Raw genomic sequence first — 3,260 nt, forward strand, 5'->3', positions numbered from 1 at the left:
CCTACCATAAAATCATCTTCTTCTTCTTCTGATTCTCCTTCCCTGCTTAGGGTGGGAAGTTGAGGTCCTCCACAAATATCCACAGCCTTGGCTTGCAGCTTCTTGACTGCATTGGAAAGCTATTGGAATACAGTGTCTATTACCTCTGTGAAAGGGTCATCTGGCCCTATTTCTTCCAGATCATCCAACTACTCATGGTAGTAATGATCACTGACAGTTACTTCACCCAGCATGTTGTCAATTTCTTCCACCCTCTCCTGCATTCTCAATGTGTTGGAGTATACTTCACATAGCTTTTCCTCCGTCTCTAATATAGATTTGGATTCATCCAGATAAACTTGCATCGACTCTCTAGATCTTTATCACTTTTTGAATCTAACGTAGAATCATCTGCTCCTATACAGAGGAAAGGGTAAATGCCACCTATTGGATCAGTTATTAAATCATCACCACCAATAGCATAGACTGAGAAACATGTTGGATGTTCTGGTGAGTGGTATCCTGACTCATCATCATAATCATTGTACCCAGGCCCTAGGTAGTCATCCCAGTCTGGATACTCATCATCTTCCCAAGATTCGGAGTCATCTCCATCCTTCTCATCTTCATTCCCATCCTCATTATCGTCGTCATCATCTTCTTCTTCACTGATTTTCCCCTCGCTTGGTTCTTCATCAGATTCTTCTAGACCATCAATTTCTTCGACATCCAAACCCTCGTAGTATTCAGAGTGTATGGACTGAAAGATTTCCATAGAGTTGGCCTTGACATCAATGGCTCAAAGTTGGACCAGTCCTGACTCATCATCCTCTGTGTCACTCCCTATGTGGATTAGGGAGATGTGTTCCTTAACCTGTTCCCGTATGGCCAATGCTGTTACTGCTCTGAGAAGATCAACCGTAACCTCTTCAGTTACCTTTGGACCATCCTCTGAAGATATAATGGGTTGAATTAGAGAAGTGGGATCACCTTCTTGGTCTTCCCCTAATGTATTCACTGACCCCTAAGCATATTCTTCCAATCGTACCCATCCGTCCATCCTTCCTTTGGGTTATACACCGAACCTTGAGAATGGGATCGGTATGAGGGTGATGAGGGATATGAAGCAGGATGGTATGAAGACAAAGTGATATGAGAGGTAGGATGTGAAGATTGGGGGTGATAGGATGAAGAGGTTCCTCCACTTTGATGGTGGGGAAAAGGTTGATGATATGGCAGAGGCTGATAATATGGTGAAGGTGGAAGGTATGGTGGGGGTTGGTAATGTGGTGCTATGGACCCTTCTGTTGATGAGGAAGGATAAACAGCGGGTGTCTAACTTTTTCATTCTTCTTATGATGATTCTCCTCTTTTGGGAGTCTTTATGATTCCAGCCCTTTGACTCATGATTTTCCTATAAGCTCGGGCATTCATATGATTCTTCCGAACTTTAGGTACAATGAGTTGAGTGGGATCGCTCTCTGCAGTTTCTTCATCCAAATTATTCACATGATCAGGGACTGGATTGGTATTGACATTGGGAGGCTGCTTGACCTTGACCTCAATGCTTCCATTGTCTACCAAGTCTTGAATCACAAGTTGTAGACCTATGCATCTTTCAGTTTTGTGCCCCTTCTGAGTATGGTAGGCACAATATTTATGATCCCTATACCAAGATGGAGGAGTGTTGCTGATCACTCTTGGAGCCACTGTACCTAGCAATCCTTGCTTCTTTAACTTCTCATATGCGACTGTTACAGGCATTCCCAAATTAGAAAATTGCCTTCTTGGCGAGGGGCCTTTTGGGCGACTGCTTGTATTATGAATGGTTGTGACAGAGTGGCTAGTGAGACTGATTGCTGAAGTGCACTCACCATATTAGTTTTCAGACCCTTTCCCCATCTGACTCCAGTGTTCTTGCTTGCATCTTGGGAGGACCCCTAATACTAGGCTTCTCTCAAAATTCTATTCTCCACACGTGTTTCGGTGGCTATCATCAAAAGTTTGCAAATGCTAATAGTAAAGAAGATCATAATAGGGCTTTGACAGGTTTTCTATAAACATCTCCACTTACTCTGCATCTGAAGGCCGATTGATGAGCACATTTATGTGTGAAATCTAGGGCAAAAAAACATGTATTTTATATTTTTAGAATGGAGCTACCTTGGGTTTTACTCTCTTTTTACAAGTTTTGTATTTTAAAGACTTTAAGCATTATTGGGTGTCATATCTCTCCAACAACAACTACCTAGTGTAGTTGGTGAGCTATGGTGTGTAAAATTCCCTTGCTCACCAGAAGGTCTCAAGTTCGAATCTCATGGTTGTCTTTTTTTGGAGAATTATGTTGAAGATTTCCTACTTTTCACTCACTTAAAGTACTAAGGGCATGGAGGGGATTTTCACATCAAATTAGAAGCAAGGAAAATCGTGGGAGGGGTTTCCTGCGCAAGAAGAGAAAAAAAAAAGAAAGAAAAAAAAAGGGGAGAAATAAATCTTGTCCAAATCACACAAAGCAAGAAGGAAAATCATCCCTTGGAGGGAGAAAAAGAAGAAACAAATAAATTAAAAAAAAAGGGAAAGAAAATAAGTAAAAAAAAAAAAAAGGAAATTTCTCGAAGTTTATTTCTCTCTTCTCTCTCCTCACCTTGGCACTTTTGGTCTCAAAAGATCTAACTACCAATTGTGGGTTTCTCCCTTTTAGGAAAGAGAAATTTGTTACCCTATCTCCCCATTCCCTATAAATACAACTCATGTAAGAGGGGGGACAATTCATTCTTCTTCTAGGGTTTTTTTTTTGTAGTTGCTCTATCTCTTTCTCTAGCTCTAGTTTTAGGTTTATGCTTTAAACACTTTTATAAGTTTTTATTCAATTAATGCAAGCACTTTTGTTTTTGATTCAGTCTTTTATTTTTATTGTTTAAGCAATTCAAGTTGTAATTTTCCAGTTCTAGTTCTAGTCTTAGTTCTAGGTGACAAGAGCAAGCTATGAAGCATGTCTTTCAAGTTTAATTTATTTTTTCTTCAGATTTGTTTTTTCTACTACTAGAAATTTTAGATTTGGTTTATTCTAGATTTGGTTTTTAGTACTAGTAGTATCTCAAATCGATTAAGTTTTCAGTTCAAGGGTTGAAGTTCAAGTAAGTAGGCTCCTTCAGTAGTCTTCTCTCCCCCCTCTCATTCCCTCTTCTGACTACCCTTTCTTTCTTAATTTAGGATTTTAATTTCAGTCGTTACATTATTGCTATCCCTTTCCCCCAAGGTTCATGGCTAGTATATGTGTT

The sequence above is a fragment of the Macadamia integrifolia genome, unplaced genomic scaffold, assembly GCF_013358625.1.
Source record: "Macadamia integrifolia cultivar HAES 741 unplaced genomic scaffold, SCU_Mint_v3 scaffold2405, whole genome shotgun sequence".
In the NCBI taxonomy this organism is placed as follows: domain Eukaryota; kingdom Viridiplantae; phylum Streptophyta; class Magnoliopsida; order Proteales; family Proteaceae; genus Macadamia; species Macadamia integrifolia.